The sequence below is a fragment of the Euprymna scolopes genome, chromosome 7 (assembly GCF_053919585.1).
Source record: "Euprymna scolopes isolate OS-2025 chromosome 7, ASM5391958v1, whole genome shotgun sequence".
Classification (NCBI taxonomy): domain Eukaryota; kingdom Metazoa; phylum Mollusca; class Cephalopoda; order Sepiida; family Sepiolidae; genus Euprymna; species Euprymna scolopes.
The window spans coordinates 43862736-43883331 of NC_136488.1; the positions used below are offsets into that span (position 1 = coordinate 43862736).

Consider the following 20596-nt stretch of genomic DNA (forward strand, 5'->3'; position numbering starts at 1 on the left):
TTTTTTAATTTTTCGGTTTTGTCTTTTATTATTGTTTTATGACTCCAAAAAACATCGTTAAAATAAGAACAAAAAAAAATGTGTAATTAACTTTGTATGAACATAATAAACGCTTTAAAATAAGTGAAACCACTAAAAACTTAGCCAGTTAGGTAGAAAACGGACACTTAGAAAATCGATTTTATTTTTAAAAAAAAATTAAACAAGTAAAAATATTTTGAAAAAATATTATGGGGGGCTATAGTCTATTTTAAAAAACAATATCTCCTTCAAGAACGATCATAAAATGTGTTTTCAATCGATATTTATTCTATAAGGGACCAGTTTTCCTACCTATTGAAAGGGGACGAGTTTTCCGGTGTCGAGTTTTCCGGTGTCGAGTTTTCCGGAGACGAGTTTTCCCGAGACGAGTTTTCCCGAGACGAGTTTTCCCGAGACGAGTTTTCCCGGGACGAGTTTTCCGGGCACCGCAGAAGTACATTTCGGATTTCGGAACATTCGAGTCTCTAAAATTCCTCCTGTCAGCACGATTATAAGAGGTATCCATTATCTTTCGGAAATAAAAGGCAGCGTTAATTTTATTTTATTTATTTATTTTAGCATCCACACTTAAATACATATTTGCTGTGCTTCTGTGGTTCAAATTATTGTCGTCATAAGATTGTTTTTATTCGTACCGACGTAATGCCATTAGAATGCAAAGACGCCATGTATTTGTCTGATTGGCAACAGAATTTGCTCTCTCGTTTTACCGACGACGCCGACGAAGACAACTCATCATATCGCGTGTGTCGATCGCACCACACTTTTTCCTCGTTTACCACGCTTGGCTGACTAAGTCGCCGTTTGGAAGCTACGAGCTGAGCAAACAATTGCTTCTCGAACCAAACGACTCCCCAGTCGCATTCTGTCACTCGTTTTATTTTCAGCTTAGGGGCAAACGTCGACAACATCGTTTCTATTACAGATTCACCTCCCCTCTAAATTCTTCTTATTGTTGTTACAAAAATAAATAGAAACGTATGTATGTACATGAAAAAGTATGTCGCTAATATAAACAACATAATTTCTATTCGTACTTACGATAAATATTATTTCTAAAGATATGCAAAACTGATGAAGCGAAGATTTGAAATTTGAAATGGAAAATAAAGCTACACTACAGGCGAACTGGAGGAGAAACAAATGCAGGCATAGAAGTGTGTTATCGGGATGAGATGAAGTGTTTAGCGGTTTTTTGTCTTCGCATTCACCCCTAACAAAGCATATCGTCAGTTGGATGTAAGGGGATACTATTTGGGCCATGCCTAGGAAAGATTAGCAAAATGTTAGTTTACGTTACATTTAGACTTCTGTATATTAGTACAGTCAGGGAATGTATGAAGAGAGTCTGAATACTTTAGGATAGAGTTTGAATGACTACCCGACGCCATCGTCGAATGTCTCCTGGCTCTCCGTAACGAGGCTTGTCAGGACAAAATGACATAAGAATATCTTCGCTCTATAAGTAAACCCTGACCAAATATTCAAACTAACATTGATATTGAAGTAATATCTTCTCATGACATTACAGTGATTCATACGGGGAATGCTGCATTTTCATATAGTGATGGAACGTTAAGTAACAGAACTTAGCTGGATATTCACCTAAACTAGATAAATAATTTACTTTAACATTCCACAACTGAAACAGATGAATATTTTCCTTAAAATCCCACAACACCAAGAAGTGACAATAATTTAAATAAAATATGACACTAAAGATAACATATAACATATTAAACTGGTCAACTTGGAGAGGAAAATTAATGTTTTCACTCATTTAGGAAGTAGAAAATAAAATTAGTTTAGCAATCAAATATCTATGTATCTTATATGAAAATCAAGTTTTAGTGCTAGAAATGATTTTCTTGATTTCTAAGATACAACAGAATTAAAATACAAAAAAAGTGATAATGACACATGTTTAAATCGACATTTATAAATAGTTGGATATTATAGAAGCAGACATAATAAAATCAACAACATTAAAAAAGGATGATAAAATAGAATACCTGATAATAACAAGAAATGTCATTGAAGTTTAATTTTATATTAAAAGAAAACGAACTATTAATAGTGGGCTAAGTTATCTCAATATTCCATACGAATCTTAAACTTAGTGATACAAGCACCAAATTAAAGATTGTTTCAGCATTCTGCCTCACTATAATACCTGGTGTAATATTAAGTCTTGGTTGTGCTGCCTCGATTTGCTCCGAAGTAGGAAGTTTACAAGGAATATCAAGTTCATAAGCAATCATCAGCTTTATGTATATCCCGATGAAGGGAAGATGATATGCAAGTCCTAGCATTCCAAAATGGTCGTCTATCTAGTACTAGTCATCGCTTAAATTAGGTAAACTAAAGAAAACCGGTGTCTCAACTCAATTACGTCCTATTAAACTATATAGCAAAAACAAAATCAATAGAATAGATGCTGCTATAGTATTACTAGTGAAATATTCTGAACACTTCAGAAAAAGGCCAAAAAACTATAGGGACCTGAATCGTGTAACCAGGAAACTAATGACTATGTACAACACACTGCATCTGAAAGGGTGATAATGACCGAGTATATGTAGAAAAAGGAAGATGGTTAGTAAATATCGAATATTTCATAGATGGGTGAAATTTAAGGATTACAATAATGCATGATACGAAATACAAACTAACTGATTATCGAAACCAATTGCAGTGTTAAGGTGAACAACGTGGATAGCAGAGAAAGGGGAAACAAAAGTCGATTGCATGAAATAGAAAAAAAAAAGTTATCAGGGCATCCTCAGAAGTTACTCCATGACAACAACCAATGGTGCTCCCTGGAGTTTGAGTGAACACAGGTCTCCCTATATTTTCAGCACTCCTCACCACTTTCGATAACTTTTGCAAACGAATTGTTTGCATTATCGAAACTGCCATTTGCCATTGATTTCTGGCATTGTTCATTGGTCCATTAGAATGTGGGTAGCAATAAGCCCTTCCAATGTCCCACTTTCCTTTGCATAACCCTAGTGTTTCTCTCTTTGGACTTTCCATCCTCCTTCATTCTTCTTAACTTTTTGGTATGATATCAATCGATGTCAACATTGCACTTTATCATTATTATTATTACTATTATTACTATTATTATTAATAAGATTTAATTAAAAACTTTACATTTTTATAAAATTAGACATTTTACACTTGATCAAAATTATGAGAAAAAGGTATACATTATTTTTAGTTCAGTTGCAGATTAATAATCACTGCATAAATGTCTTACCATGCCTAAAGCAATCAAACCTTCTGGAGTTGACCGTGCTCGAATTCTAGATTTCCATAAGCATGTTTTCTTACAGCGGGCGATCGCAGCTAAGGAAACTCGCTGTTGTAATTTGCAACTTTCTAAAGAACAGTGAAAATTATAAAAAAGCAAAACTCTACTTGTAGGATTCATAAATTTCTCCTGAATTGAGTAAAAGAATAAGACTGGTTGTAGTGAAAAATAGGGGGCTTTCTTCGAGTCAAATTAAGGCAGTTACAGATGCTGATTGCAGTCGAGTAACTATCAGACGACACTTACAACAAAAAGGCATAGTAAATAAAAAGGGTAAACAAATCTTCCAAATAACATTCTATGATCATTCGTTGACATTTATGCTGACGACACTACCATCTATGGCAACGCATCAAAGACCGTCAATGACAAAGTTCTCTCTGACTCTCTCTCTCTCTCTCTCTCTCTCTCTCCTCTGATCTTCAGCACGTGGTACAATGGGGAAAGAAGTGACTGGTTACTTTTAATGCATCTAAAACCAATCTCCTATTCTTACATCATCACCGCTCTGATCCCCACCTGCCATCAATTGAAATGAATGGTTCTCGTCTTGGGGAAGTTCCATGTTTTGACAAGCTTCTGTTTGGACCGCTTTACGTTTGGTCGTGAATACCAAACACGGGGCGTTGAGAAGTGGAAAAAGTCCTATTTCTGATGAGAAAAGATTCAAGATCGTCCTGATGGCTTCCAACGGTGTTGGCATAACTAAAACATGCTTCCCGGTTTTTCTCTTTACACGTCATAATAGTGGACGATCCCTAATTGTGTCGGGTGCTTTTTCATACAGAGGGACGATAGAGCTCCAACGGATGCAGGGTCGTCAGTCAGCGACTGATTATTTTAGCATGCTACAAAAAGCATCGTTGATAACGGAAGGTCGCCGTTTGTGTGGGGATGGATGGTTATTCCAACAGGATAATGCTGCAATCCACGCTGCACGACGGACCTTGGTATTTCTGCAAGAAAATAGGGTCCATCTCTAGGGACACCCTGCATGGTCACCGGATTTGAATCCAATTGAAATGTTTGCAGGTAGAACTCATTATAAAATTTGACTGTCGAATGTTTTCATAAACTTTTCGTACAATTTCGTAGAAAGTATAACACTGGTCTCATAATTTTGATCAAGTGTAAAATGCGCCATTTTATAAACATGTAAATTTCTACTTAAATCTTTGGAATGTAGCTTTTTTCCATAGCCTTTTTAAGTTGTAGTATGAAGTGGGGCAGTTTAAAATCTATCCTTTAAAAAGGGGTTCCTTTTGAAAAACTTTCAAGTGGTCTTAACTTTTAGATCAGGAGTGTATAATTGCAACTAATATTATTGACAGCAGCAGTAGTAGTAGTAGTAGTAGTAGTAGTTCTACGAGGAAAACGAATTTCGAGAAAAGAAGATAAAAATAAAAGACGACAGGAGCAGCGAAGAACAAGACGAAGTGGGGGAGAGGTTGTATGTGTATGTAGGGAGGTGATATGAGGCGAGGGAAAGTGTCCCCGTCAGTGTATTATGACTGAATTAATCTCTGTGTGTTTGCCTTACCCGCCGGTCGGTCTGTGTACGCCCTGTGTACGGCCACCGAGTCGCCACGGTTACCAGACCGGAGACGCCATTGCAGATGTCAACTCACTCGGTGTGCTTAAACTCCAACCCAGCCCACGCAGCTTCTCTACCCGCTTTTCTCTATATCTCTCTCTCTTTGGGGAGAGGGGAACGTGATCGTCGACAATCCAAAAGACCCACGCGCACCAATTTCCAGTCTTCTACCCCACACACATCTTTGTCTCACGTGCAATTTCTTTTTTCTCTTGTATTTTTTTTTTTGTATATCATCAAGGGTTGTGATGGAATTCCGTTTTTTGTTATTGTCTGTGTCTCTTATGCTTCCGTCCTCTTTTTGCAAAGTACTCCCACTTTTCTCCCTCCTCGTCAACTCTCTTTCCTTTAATCTCGACATATTGCAAAAACCTTTCCAGGATCCTTAAACAACTTTTCCTATTATCTTTGTCGGAGATACTTGTAAGGATTAGACGATTCTTTTTAATCTTCTTGTTCTTGTTCTTGTTTTTGTTGTTGTTGCTGTTCTTCTTCTTCTTCTTCTCATTATTATTATTATTATTATTATTATTATTATTATTATTATTATTATTATTATTATTATTATTATTCCTTGCTCTCATGATTTCGTTTTTATTCTATTTCTTGGTTTTTTCTTCTTATACTTCTTACTTGTATTTCTTTTTCAGTTTTATATTTTCCCTTCCTCCTCCTCCATGTTTTCTTCTTGTTTTGCGTCTCCCAAATTCTTACACCCTTCTTTCTCTTTATCTTGCTCTCCCTCCTTTTCCTCCTTTCTCCTCCTATTCCTTAATTTTATTGTCTTTCTTTAGAGTCCTTGTTTCTCTTCTTCTTGAACCCCAGTTATTAAATCATTTACTTTTTGTTTATCTCAAGTGTTTTTCTTCCTTTGTTTCCTTCTGTTTCATTCTATCTTTCGAATTCATTTACGTTCTTTCTTTTTTCTTTTCTTTTTCTTCCTTCTCCACTTTCATTCTTTCCCTTTCTCGTTCTTTTACGTTACTTTTTTCCCCGTTTTAGAAACTAGTGAAGTAACGATTCAAACAGAAGATAAGCATTCACTTTTTTCGTTACATGTCTTGGAATTTAATTTCATAATTCAACCTATTAAATTTTCATTTACAAGTCCTCGATATAAAAGATATCAGAAATCGAAAGATTGTTACTTGTAACAATTGAATTCGTTCCGGAAAGCAAACGTTATCCAAAATCATCAATTAAAACTGTTATGAAACATTCCCACATTGCACAGCGACTACATCCCTGCATGCCATTGTAAATAAACTAATAGACTAGAATAACGTGATTAGTATAAGTTAAGGATATATTAGTTTTAGCATGTGTAAACCAAAAGCAAACACATCGGAACTATTACTTTTAAAATTGTAAAGGTTTTAAAGTAAGTTTTAATAAAGTGATTTGATTCTTTCAATTAGATTAGACGACATCAGGTGAATTATAAACATACGTTATACCGTACTTTGGGGTAATTGCGCCAAGTCCGGGGTAATTGCGCCAACTAGCTAAAAATGTTATTTTGGCAACCATGTATATGAAGAGCACTTTTTTTAGTTGACGTTACCCCCGGATTTGGCGCAATTATCCCAAAGTACGGTACTATTTTGAATTTTTTTCATGTTAACTTAAAACAATTAACTTAAAGATGAAATCTCTCTCTCTCTCTTTCTCTCTCTCTCTCTCTCTCTCTCTATATATATATATATATATATATATATATATAAATATATATATATATATATATATAGTCGGACGAAGAAAGGGAGGAAAATAAACAAAGAGACAGAGCAGTATATATATATATATATATATATATATATATACATATATATATATATATATATATATATATATATATATATATATATAATGTAATATAATATAATATAAAGCTGAACGTCTTTGTGTGTGTCTGGTCACGAATAGGCTCCTATATGATTGACTATTATAGAAAACTGATCACATATAATGATAGAAGATTTATCGAGACACAGGAATGGATATGTTTGATCTGGCATAATGATGATTCATTAAAATTGTGGGGTCTGCGTACGCAGGCGCGAACGAACACCCCATAATTTTATTATACCACATTTCTTCAAACTGAAGCATAATTATCAAATTATACTTATGCAGATATATATGAAAAGTCTTTATTAAAGTGTGTGCCTATTTTCATTCTATGGAGGCCAGGCGCGAAGGCAGACCCCACAATTTTATTATACCATACCTATTTAAGTTAAAACATACTTATCAAAGTATTCTTATGTACATCTATATCAAAAACACTTGTAAACGTTTTTTTTATTTTTTATTTTTTTACTTCCATAATTTGTGGACCAGGCGCGAACGCAGACCCCACAATTTTAATTAACCACCGTTCTGCCAGATCAAACAAACCCATTCCTGTGTCTCGATACATCTTCTGTCATTATATGTTATCAGTTTTTTTAAATAGTCAACCATATGGGAGTTTATTCGTGACCGCACACACACACACACATTCAACTTTATATTATAGAAGAATATATATATATATATATATATATATATATATATAGTCTGGTATATCAGAGGGGTGCTCCAAAAGTAATACTTCCTATTTATGTATTCGTGACCTAAAAGTTTCATTCCTCTGTTTCAGATATTGACAGTATTAAACTCTAAAAACGCAAACCCTGTCATGAACCTGCGTCTGAAGTAGACATGTGTCACTGAATTCCGGGCAAAAGTGCCGGTAGAATTTTGGAGACTATGTGAAACAATATATTCTGTAGCACAAATCGTCGCTCGTAGAAATCGTATCACATTGTGTCGGCGTAGCTTTTTAACATTTGAGTTTAAAAAACAGCGATAGACGGCTTGAATTTTGGAATGGTAAAGCGTATTCCGGGTGCCCATGCACGCCATTGTTCATCGCTGGCAAAAGTGCACTGAAAATGTGCTGCGTATGCAGAAAAAAAGTACTTGAGCACAACCCGTCACTTCTTTTAAGTTTACCACAACTGTCTTCGTAGCGCTTCAACTTTTTGAGTTAAAAAATAGGAAGTGATATACAAATTACCATTAGCGTATGAAGCGATGCTCTTTGTGTAAACCGATTGAGCTTAGGTATTTGGACAATGTCAAAACATTGTTAATTCATGTCAGCTTTACCACATAACCAAGTTACCTGAATTTATTTTTTCAATAAAAGTTTTAAAATAAAACTGTAGTGATTTTTCTTTAGAGCGACAACTTTATCCTTCTACCCACTGTCATTTCGGCGGTCGGGTTCCGATCCTGGCTTGAGGCAGTTGCCTGTCTAGCCGCATTGATGAGCTGTGAAATAGCGGAACAGTACTGTATGCGATGACTGTAATGCTCCCTCTCTTGGATTGAGCAGATTGGGAAGTGATATACAAATTGCCATTAGCATATTAAGCGTCGCTCTTTGTGTAAACAAATCGAGCGGAGGCATTTGGACGATGTCCAAACATTGATAATTCATTACACACTCAGCATCAGCCGTATAGCGCAATGGTGAGAAGCCTTGACTGTCATTTGGGCGGTCTGGTTTCGATTGCCTGTCAAGCCGCATTGATGAGCTGTGAAACAGCGAAACAGTACTGTATGTGGATGACTATATATATATGTATATGGATGACTACATATATATATATATATATATATATATATATATATATGTATATTCCATCTAAGGCTCTTTTGTTTTTATTACAACAATACTACAAAAAGAATTATATTCCTCTTTACAGACGTATATATATATATATATATATATATATATATATATATATATATATATATATATATATACTAAACTTTATGGTTATCATTTTCATTCTAGTTCTACTGAAAACTCATTATATGTGTTTGATGCTAAAAATGGCTCCAACTTAAGGCTTAGGCTTAAACGTTTTAAAGCGATAGCCCAAATTAATGGAATCATGCATAATTTGTGTCTAGCGATATGAATCTAATTGAACATAAATCGTACGATACCTGCATTTTTAAAGATAATGTTATGTCCATATAAAACACTTTTAAAACCCAACATAATACAACAATAGAACTGACATTTTGCCATAATTTATTAATTGTTGTCAAATACTTATGCTTAAATTTTACTAAAATCGGGGGTATCGGGATTTTCATGAACATCATCCGCTTCCTTTTTACTCCTCTTGTGTGTAAAACCAAATTAAACTGAATATCGCCCACATTTAGATTCACGGCAGCTGAATCCCAAAATTTATAATGATCCGTTAATTAATTCAAGAGTCTATCCTGTACATAGAGAAATATAAATATATTAACATCCCTCGCATTATACACACACATACAACACACACAACACACAACACGCATTATACACACACACAACACACACAGAGCACACAACCCGCATTATACATACACATACAACACGCACACAACACACAACACACAACACACAACACACAACAAACAACACACAACACTCACAATATAATAGCTTATCTTCCTTCATTTTATATATCAAGACGTTTGTTAGTTTCTTTAGTACGGTCATGTTTAACTGGTTGAACTAATTCGTTTAGTCGTAAATAAATGAATATAACAGCATACATAAAGTGGGGATTGATTCAAACACGCCTTGTACGTTTAAGTTCAGTATCTGTATGGATGCCAGATACGTCCGGATTGCAACTGTCTATTGCTTACATTCAGTATGCTGCCATCTAAAATTAACAATAAATATATTTTTTAATCCCCGTATTTTTGGCCTTTTGCCCAAGATCAAAGTGTAGCATCTGTTCCGGCGGATGCTGCAAGCTATGACTAGCAAAGACCAGCTATGACTAGCAAAGACCAGATGTGGGGGCAACCCCACATGCCTGACCTTTAACCAGCTCCCATTTCCCACCTCTCGGGAGCTGGTCCCCTTTTTCCATTCCCCATCCCTTCACTCCTCACATTAAAAATCGGCCTTGTGCCTAATTTGCTCGGTGGGGGAGCAAATAAATACCATCTGTTCTTCAGATGCTGCACTTTCATATTTTGTTCTCTGTCAGTAGAGAAACAGCCCTTCACGACAGAGACAGTTTTTAAAAAAAAATTGTTCCTTTTCTCCACATTAAAAAACGACCCTGGTGTCTAACTCTGCCCCGTGGGGAGGCATTGTAAATAGATACATTATAACTCAGATCATAAAGCATTAATAAAAATCTGCATTTTTTAAAATTGTTTTTAAAGAGTGGGATTGATGCAAAAATTTAACTAAATTTTGTTTCAAACTCATTTGGTATAATTATTTTCTTTTTGTTCTATGGTTATCGCTTTAGACAAAGTAGCAAGTCATCATTTAAGAAGCTAACAAAATACTTATTCAAAATTAAAAATAAGTCTTCGATAAGTGTTGATAGATCCCGAGCCAGAAAACAGCAATGCTTTCCCTTTTTACAGAAACATCACTCATGGAATGTGAAGACTAAAGAAGAAAATGAAGGGGAAAAACTTCGGAAAAGTTACGAGGCTGCCGACAGTAAACTCAATGTCAACTTCCTACCTCCTTTCTCTAATGAAAATTCAGTTTTCATTCAAAGTTATCCATAAATCTATCAATCATTTTCGACTTGGTGTTTTATGACAGCCTTTTTTTTACACAAGAATCACCACTTGTCAAGGCCCGGGGCCCACTCGAGGATAAGGGTCAGTGTGATTATAGCGTAATAAACATAAGTAGTGTGAATTTTGTAAATTGGTTTACTTAGGGGGACAGTTCACCAAGAACTTGTTTACGTTGGACATGAAGACAATCAGATTGTCGTCAGCTGAAAAACAGACAATCGGAAGAGAGTTCCACAGGCGTAGAGTTCTAAGAAAGAAGATTTCTTTGTGAAATCTACATTTAAGTCTATGCATAGATAAAGGGCGTGGGAAATTATTGAGAGTGGTTTCGGCCAGACGATTGTTTTTAGTGAAAGTTTGGCGAGGGGGACTCATAGATTGAGGCTCATATGAGCACTTACCATGGAAATAACGATAAAGCAGAGGCAGGCTCGCAATGTCTTTTTTCTGGGAAGGAGCCTGTATCTTTTATAGTCATTTGAGCAAGAGTCATCTAATTTTTCTCTTGCGTATCATAGTAAATGCATAATCTTTATCTATTCATAGTTTTAACGAGTTCTTTTGAACATGATGTATCAAGTATTGTTTGCTATATGCCAACATGAGATAAAGTTTTCCTGCAACAATTGTATAGTATTGACAAGAAATTTGAATAACAATATGTTTTACATCTGATGTGATCAAAGTTGGTTCGATGAAGGGAAATAAGATTGAATAGATTTTGACAATTTAGACGCTGATTTTTCACAATATATCAAAATTTTATTCCAACATTTTCTGCGCTATTAGTGATCTTAATTTGATTTTGACATTGCTTACAAAAATTATGACCTGCAAAAAAGTATCAATTAATCAGTGAGATTTGCACACCGATTATATTGATTTTTCGTGTGTAATGTACGTCACTGCTTTGTAGCACAATGAATTTATGCAAAAGAATAAACTCTCAAATCACATTAATCGTTTTCTTATCACGGCATTATTTAATATTGCCATAACTTGATTCTTATAAACTTACACGAGCGGAAGATCTCATTAGTTTTTTTTTTCTGTCGCGTCGATTCGAGACTTCCTATACACTACGTCATACTTGACACGTAAGATCTAGTTCTATTTTTTATAATATGAAGGTTTCGTTGCTTATCAAGACACAAAGGCTACTCGAAGATAACGGTTAATGAGTGTGGTGTGACCAGTGGAACAACACCGTGATGATCGGTAATGAAAGAATTTGAGTAGTTTAATTATTTTAGAAGACAGATCAACAAGATTTGTTTACATTGGATTTGAAGGCGAGTGCGTTGTAAGCAGTTGAGATGCAGCCCAGCTATATTGTCTTCCACAGATGGTAAATTATACAGAGGAAACCTGACCCATAGAATTTTCGTTTAGCTTTACGCAGAGATAGAGAGTAAGGAAAATGATTTTAAGAGAATATTCACTCTGATAAGTATAAGCGAAGTTGCGCATTGCGCAACCTCTACATCCTTATTATTATTGTAGGTAGGCTTACAAAGTATTATCTGTAAAATGCTTGTAAACGCAAGTAGACTATGACATAAAACTGATGAAAATAAACTGAGTCGTATTCAAATATATGCTCTCAGAAAAGGAATGTTCGCAATTATTTAGCTTTAGGTGAGCGGCCAAGACAAATCGGATGGATAAACGACGCAACTCCCATCCACCCTCTTAGTTTAACATGCATATCACCGTTCGTAAGGAAAGACACAGTGAATGTCAAGGATAGAACCCCTCCCATGCCCTGTACGACGTGATCCGAAACCAGAAAAAGCTAAAAGACTTTTTTGTATTTGTTTTTTAGGGGGAAAAACAAAGCGAATCGTCATTTTTCCTTTGTTAAGCGAAGATATCAGTGGCCGTCAAGAGGATTCGACCTTGGACCAGTGGCATAATCGGAGGTTGATCTGTCGCGTAAATGCTTTAAGGTGTAATTTATTTATTTATTTTTTGTCTAGTGATCGAGAGAAAAGGGGTTAGAGGTCAACGCGTGTGAAAATTGAGACCTTTCACACAGGAATTCTTTCTTTTACCTTGTTCTCATCTTCCGGCTGCATTATTGAATTGTTCAAACGCACGCAAGCACGCACACACGTATATATATATATATATGTATATATATATATATATATATATATATATATATATATATATATGTATGTATGTATGTATAACTTTTTTAAATTACTTGTGTACCTGATGGAATGTATTCTTGCGCATACCTCTGTATTTGTGGCAGATAAGGATGTTGAATTTTTATGTGTGTATGCTTAAATACACATACATATTCATATACACATACACCCAGCCGCATACACACACACACACACACACACACACACACATATATATATATATACATACATTGTGGATAGCTTGAATATCTACGGGAGAGATTGGCTTGTTTTATCTAGCTATACATGCGCAGCTCCTAACAATACGCGTAGTTTCTTAAATGCAAATGATTTTCACAAATCGTTAATTTTACAACCCGCTTCCTTAATCATGACGATCAGCAAGTCCCCCTTCTTTACCTATTCTTGAAAATACTGCCGGATGCTTGTGTGATGGATTTTCATAAGCAAATAATTGTTGATATCAACGTAAACATTTGACCTGAAAGAGAGGGGCCACCACAAAAACAACGAGATAATACCAACGAGCTAAGTGAGACTCCCTACGACGTTTGATCAAAAATTCTTCATGGATTGAATTATTTTCTCTAGTAAAACAATGCGGAAATGAGGAAACAATGGATCAAAGCTGGACTATGAGCATTTATTCTCGCGCGAAAATTCTATAGTAATACAACGCCATCCTTAATGGTTCTGTGCAGCTGGTGTATAGGCCATCGATTGGATTTAAAATTTGTATTGGATCCTACAAACAACTTTTTGTTAGGGGTAGAAACCACAATAGATGGTCTGATCATTACCCTTTTCCATATTCTGGATATCAGATTAAATAACTTTAACACATCTTAGGTATGTGAACATGTTCTCATCTATACTATAGTAATAATAAATGCATTGGCGACCTTCGTCCCGTCCTTTGCAAACTGTATAATAACTCCTTAGTCTAATATTTATCTCTGTTAGCTGGAAATTATGTTCTGTGCTAGCTGTCAATGAACAGAACTTTGCAGAATTAAATGACACGCAAAATCCCCCCACACGTATTCCTGTGCTCTTCTCGAAGTATCGAGTACAATTTAATTAATTAATAAATTAATTGATATTTTACTTGAACATTTCATTCCGTTTAATTGTGTTAAAAACTGCTTTCACTTCACAAAAATGTTTTATTAAATGTATTTTGAATTTATGAAAACCTGTGATACATTTTGACAAATGTTATCCTCAGCTGAAAAGTACCTGTTTTAAAAAATAAATGGGCTCAGCCTTTTTCTTTATTAAAACTTCTTGTCTGAATTTTTTATGGATCAATTTGTAATTTGTTCAATTATTAGTTTCATCAATTTTTCTTTTATTTTAATTTGGCGGTTTACAATATTCAGCTCTCTATAATCCGGGTAATTATAAAGAAATATAACTTGTATCTTTGTTATTTTAATTATATATATACATATATATACATCTCTCTCTCTCTCTATATATATATATATATATATATGTATATATATATATATATATATTCATAATATATTTATTTATATAGACAGATATTACATAGTCTTAATAACTTTTGCTCTTTTTTATTAAACACTCTTTATAACTTCGTTTTAATTCACGAGTGTTCCCTCTTGAATACCTTTAACTTGGTATATATATATATATATATATATATATATATATATATATATATATATATATATATATATACACATACATGGGGGTGTAGTAAGTTATAAAATATATATGGCCATTGAGCTACACAGAATATTCCGCGTTTCATCCACGCTAGGATTCGTTAGGCTTATGCCTTTTTAGAAAAAAAGATTCCTGACTACTAAAGAGATGGGGTAGTTAACAAATGCTCAAATATAAAAAAAAAAATTATTTAAACGAATGGCTTAACATGCGTTTAATTAAAAGTAGGATATACAGATGACCAAAGTAGAAGAAAAAAACACACACACATATATATATATATATATATATATATATATATATATATATATATATATATATATATATATATATCATAAACAGGTAAATAAACAAAAAAATGCAGGTGAATGCACATTTGTAACATAATTAGTGTAATGTTTGATGTATGTTCGAACAAGTTGGTTAGCAGTGTAGGCAATTTAAATACAGTATAACCTGGATATAAGAGACCCGATTATCAGAAAAACCGGATATAAGAGATTTTCTCTGGTTCCAAATTAGGACCTGTGTTAATGTACAGTGTAAACCGGATAAAGAACCTCCAATATAAGTGTAACCCGGATATAAGAGAGCTGTATGATCCGGAGAAGCGTCTCTTATATCCGGGTTACACTGTACCATTAAGACTGGACAGAAGTTTTGACAGGAAAGAGGAATGTTTCACGTTATGAAAAATAAAGTCTATTGTAACGTCGGTATTTTTTTCCATAATAAACAGATAAACAAATACAATTAAAATGAAACATTTTTCTTCGGCTGAATAAGGCCTCGTGTTAACCCTAGTTAATCTAGTTATGTATTTTTAAAGTCATTCAAATCGCACCAATACAAAGAACGTGAAAGAGTACTAAACCTTAGTGTTGTACATTAATCTGGAAGTGATAAAATTTTTTAGGTATTCATAATTTCTTTATCTATAGCTAAACTAATATTTTTTCTCTATTTTTCGCTTTATGATAGTGATGAAACAGAGCGCGGACGTGCGTACAGCAGCTGTATGCAAATGACCGAGTCGTGTTCAAGATGACGTCACGAAAAGGAAAAAGGAAAACAAATTACAAAATACACGATGAGGACGTTTGAAAGGACAGGAGTCAGAGATAGCAATTACATTAGAGACACGTTGGCGACGTCGCAGTCGAAGGAGGAATAAAGGTATTTTCCTCATTTAAACAGCGAGTTTCATTTTCTTCTTCGTTTCGTATGGTCCTTGCGATGGAATCTACAACGTGTGTGTCCAGAGTGTAGATGTGACGATTACGTTATAGTAACGACATGTGGTATTTATTAACATTTATCTGCGCTTTTTTTTAGTGTTGCACTGCTATTGTATTCGTGCTGTTATACAAAGGTTCCCATATTATTTGACTACACTTTAGAATAGAGATATACACAATTAGTTTTAATGTCAAGGGTACCAGTCCATTTTTTTTAAATACCACCGTGGATTGCGAAAAACCTATAAAAAATTACCTCAGTCCATAATGATGTTTCCTCCTCTTGCCCAGGACAAAACAGTTCTTGCATTTTCAATTATATATTTGTATTTTATATATTTGTCGAAGTATTCTCTTGTAAGGTGATGATACCAGAGGAAAACATTTAGCTGGTACACGACCCAGTTGAATACCTGATTCCTTCTGTATTAGCCCGAGTGAACCGTCTTCTATGAAATTAAATTCAAAAACGGTCCACAATTTAATGTATATCTTGTTCAGGGAATATAACCACGTTGTTTTTTTTTTCCAGAGCCGCGTGGTATTCTTCCCATGTATCGTATTTGTTATTCCGAAATGGTCATCGATCTCGCACTGACAAAGTTCAACGTTGCTTAACTTCAGTGATCTAACGAGCATCGATGAGTTCAGTTTTATTGGAAGTAAATTAAAGAATGTTTTATTTTTGGAGGAATCTTATTTTAATGCAATGTTTTGCTGTTAGTTTACCGTTGAAGACCCTTTGTTTAAAATTAAGAGAAACCGAGAGTAGATCCATAAAATGATGCCAAGGTCCATTACCGATGAGGAATTACTTTTAAAGCAAGTAATCGAGATATTTCTGATAATAAACAAAGGTAAAATAAAAAAGAAGTAAACGATACAAACTAACAGAATATGATTAACTTCAACGAATTCTCGGCACTCTTGCACTTTAGGCAACTGGAAATTAGGAAGATAGAAAAGGAACAGCAGTCGTCTGACACCGGTTGAAAGAATGCAATTTGATTGGATAGAGAAATTATGACGTCATTACTATGAAATATTGATAAAAATTGAAATTGTTGAAAAAGAATTGGAAAAGAATTTAATAACTAAGTATTTAATAATTAATAGTATTTTTAGAATTAAATTTTTTTTTAAGTTAAGATAGAATTTAAGAATTGAAATTATTGTAAATGAATTTGATAAGCATTTAATAATAGTATAAAAATAATTAATGTAGAAGCAGTTTTAAAAGTTGGCCATTTAAGTAACAATTCGATCGCTGATTTATAGTGAACTATTTTACTTTTATTTTAAATTTAAAAAACGTTAATTAGCTCTCCAGTTAAAAGAATTTTTTAAAGTTCAGATAGAATTTAAGAATTGAAAGTATTGCAAATAAGTATTTAATAATAAAAATAATTAATGTAAAAGCAATTCGATCTCTGACTTATAGTGAACTATTTTACTTTTATTTTAAACTATATTTTATATTAAATTAAATATTTCCACGTATATGTATCAGAGAACAATATAAGTTATAATTATCTTTGGTTGGTTAAAAAAAAACTGTTTTATACTAAATAAAAAAGTACTTTTTTATCCTGCATGTATTTATTTATGTGTAAAAGTATCATTTATTTAAAAAAAAAATGTTTTCTAATACTGTCAATTTCAATATAGTATCTTTTTATCGTTTCTAATTAATTAAAATTACGCGTAAACAATTGTTTAAGAAATTGTTTATTTATAAAATGACGTCATAATTTCTCTATCCAATCAATGGCATTCTTTCAACCGGTGTCAGACGACTGCTGTCCCTTTTCTATCTTCCTAATTTCCAGTTGCCTAAAGTGCAAGAGGACCGAATTCTCTACCAAAGCATATTAAAATGACCATGAATTCAATCGGCTATGTTTTATAACGACACAAACTGAATACAACAAACGTCTACCACCTATTTTGTATAAGTTTCTGAGCCTTATTTTTTTATTGCGGAATATTATCCTCATCATTTTTTAGTTATTGTTTCACGACGTTTCGGCCAGCTATTCCTCTGGCCTTCGTCAGGTGGTAACCACAACAGGATAGGAACCTTAAACCTTTTCACTACATTCTCAGCAATTACTGCCTTCCATAGTTGTTATCGTCTCACCACGTTTTGGGCAAGTAAGCGTCTGACCTGCTTGGGGTAGGACTGAAATCGCTATCTTCAGACAATGCTCACCTGGAACCGTAGAGATTCAACGTCTGTATCCACTGCGCCACGGGCCAGGAAGGAAATCAAGGTCGGATTTTTCAGTTTTATAAATCCACGTTTATTTATTATCTGATCTTCCATGGTCGGGTCTGTAGCGAATGGTATATATTATTTTAATTGTAACTAATTATTGAGATGAGTATTATTTATTATTAAATGTTTTTAGTCGCATGCAAGCGACTCTATAAGTCACTCCGTCGGTCGGTCGGTCTGCCCGTAAAATTTTGTGTTTGGCCTTTTTGGTTAAGATCAAAGGTCTGTTGTTAATATATGCTGCTCTTAGCTTTTTTTGGCCTTTTGGCCAAGAGGTATTGTGGTAATGTTGCCAGTCAAGAGCAAAGTCGCCAAAGACTCCATTTTCACTTTAGTAACAAAGATCCTGCAACACTCCCCATCCCACTTCTTGTACGGCCTTGTGCCTAAGTTTGTTTACACATGTTAATTTTTGCTTTTCTTTTTTGAATTTCTCATTATTTAATTGTAATTTTTTTTCATTGTGGAAATAAACTATATAAACAAGATCAAAGTGTAGTATCTGTTCCGGCAGATACTGCAAGCAAAGACCATACGTGGGGGCAACCCCACATATAAGACCTTGGTCAATGTAGGGGCAACGCTTCATACCAATTGTCACTATCCAGCTCCCCTACTCCCCGTGGAGTTGATCCCCATTTCTCCTTCACTCCTCACATTAAAAATCGGCCTTGTGCCTGATTTGCTCGGTGGGGGAGCAAATAAATACAGCTTTTCTTGGTCATTGGCCAAGATCAAAGTGTAGTATCTGTTCGGGCAGACACTGCAAATAAAGACCATATGTGGGGGCAGCCCCACATATAAGACCTTGGTCAATCTAGGGGCAACCCTTCAGCAAATAAGCATCCTCGCCTAATTACCGTATCCAATGTCGTGGCAATGTGAGGCCACCGTGGGACCGGGAAAGACAAATGGTCTAAGTTAAAATCCTGGCCGTGGCGAAAATGGTGATTTGGACGTCGCGTCTGCAAGGTTGCCGGGGGCTGTTGTCTTTTTCTGATCAGGATCTGATCGCTTTCTTTAAACACCAACTACCCAACTACGGGTGAAGATCAGATGTGATAGAAGAAGGCTGCATCGCGCGGCATTTGAAGGAAGATAGATACAGGTAACAAGTCTGTGTGTAGGAAGAGGAGCCAAATTTGAATACGTGTTTCTCGCCTACGTGTGGAACGCGCAGTTCCGTAAAGGAAAATTTAACAAATAGCCTCTCAGCTAGCTGAGTGTGTGTTCCATCCCTCCCTGATTAGGAAGCCTCCAAGATCCCCACCCCCCTCTTTCTTGCAATTTATGTTTTCCCCCCTCCTCTAAATTTCACTCATCTTGGAGAGAAAGAAGTACAAACTAACCCCCATTCCTTACCCACAAAACTTTCTTTTCTCCATTCACCCCCATCTAGAGGGCATCCCCACTTAGAGACTGACCCGCAGATCCCAGGTTCCTTATACAAACTTAGTGGAACGGGCAGTCTATCAACTAGATGGGGTTGGGAGGGTCCTACTAATCCCTCCTTCCTCTCCCCCCCCCGCCCTCGACACAAATGAATTAGTGTACCATTTTTATTGTTATCGTTTTTTGTTTTTACACGTCAATAAAAAATGTTTTAAAAATTAAGTAGGATGTCCCCTAATATGAAAGGGTGAATGTGGTATTATGGTGAAAGATACTAGCTGGGAGAAACTTTTGATTTTGTTTAGTTCTGGAGTGACAAGGATGACCAACGACACCCACAATCCTCCCCTCTTTTGAGTTGGCCATATGCCTAAGTTTTTTGTTCATTGTTGATTTTCTATGTATTTTTAACACGAATAAAGGATTTAATATCTCAAAATGCTGTATCTGTTTCGACAGACACTGCAAGCAAAGACTATATGTGATGACAGCCCCACATATAAGACCTTAGTCAATCTAGGAGCAACCCTTCATACCAATTGTCACTATCCAGCTCCCCAACTCCCCGGGGAGTTGGCCCCCATTTCCCCTTACCTCCTCACATTAAAATTTGCTCGGTGGGGAAGCAAATAAATACCAACCTTTCATACCCATTGTCACTATCCAGTTCCCTTACTCTCCGGGGAGTTGGTCCCCATTTCCCCGTCACTCCTCACATTAAAAATCGGCCTTGTGCCTAATTTGCTCGGTGGGGGAGCAAATAAATACCCTTTTCTTAGCCTTTTGGCCAAGATCAAAGTGTAGTATCTGTTCTTACTACATGCTGTAGTTATTGTGATATAAAGTGGGAGATCACTTTTCTCTATTAATTTAATGTAAATTGATCACCCACTTTAAAAACAGTCAGTCTCAAAGCCATTCAAGTCATTCTCCAGATCATTCAAGTTGTTTTTGAAGGATTCCAGTTATTTTGTAAGCATCGAAGTCATTCTTAAGGTCATTCAATTCATCCTTAAGTTCATTAAAGTTATTCTAAGTCATTTACTTTATATTTATTTAAGTCATTTTAGCCTATTTTGTCGGTCATTTTAGTTTATCTTTAAGAATTTCATGTCAATCCTACATTCACGCATTCACTCATTACATGAGAGCACGCGACTAATGGCTATCGGCTTTGGTGTTAATTAAGAGGAATAGTTGGCCGAAACGTCGTGAAACAACAACAACAACAACAACAAAAAGATGAGAATAATAGACCGCAATAAATAAAAG

The 20596-nt window shown here is 35.0% G+C and overlaps 1 pseudogene; it reads left to right on the forward strand.

Annotated features, from left to right (window-relative positions):
* The first annotated feature begins 20090 nt into the window (after nucleotides 1-20090).
* Nucleotides 20091-20217, forward strand: LOC145280498 (U2 spliceosomal RNA; annotated as a pseudogene).
* The last annotated feature ends 379 nt before the right edge of the window (nucleotides 20218-20596 follow it).